Genomic DNA, 607 nt, shown 5'->3' on the forward strand with positions numbered 1-607 from the left:
CAAAATATTAGTCAATTACACTCAACACATAAAATCTCAGATTAAATAATTAATAATTTCTACTTACACAGAGTTTTGAATGTGATTGAAGTCATCTACATCTATGTCATCATGAATGTCCAGCGATGACATACTAACAACAGGAACATGTAATTACTTTTCTCTCTTTAAATAGTTCTATTCCAAACCAGAATTTATCCTGATATAAATAAAGAGTCTTTCATGACTTACCTGGTTTCCAAAACATGAATAGAAGTCTCCCCAACTGCACTGCAGCCCAGACCCTCCCCAAAGTCATCATCTCTGTAGAAAACCAAAAGTTAGCCGTCAAACCATAATCAGATTTTTTTTTTACACATTTATTATGCATTGATTGACCATGCATTGATTACCTCTAATTTTCAATTGCCCTTATGTTTCTACAATGTATCAAATCATAATCCGTCAGACCAAACATCTAATAACACACCATGAAAACCGCTAAGGCCGGAACCAACACAGTGAATTTAGTAATATAGCCTTTCATAGTCATTTACTTACCGATCTGAGGATGAATAGCTAACGATACTGGAAAGGGCAGGGATAGGATGTGTGGTCATCTGACGTT

The sequence above is a fragment of the Etheostoma spectabile genome, chromosome 7 (assembly GCF_008692095.1).
Source record: "Etheostoma spectabile isolate EspeVRDwgs_2016 chromosome 7, UIUC_Espe_1.0, whole genome shotgun sequence".
Classification (NCBI taxonomy): domain Eukaryota; kingdom Metazoa; phylum Chordata; class Actinopteri; order Perciformes; family Percidae; genus Etheostoma; species Etheostoma spectabile.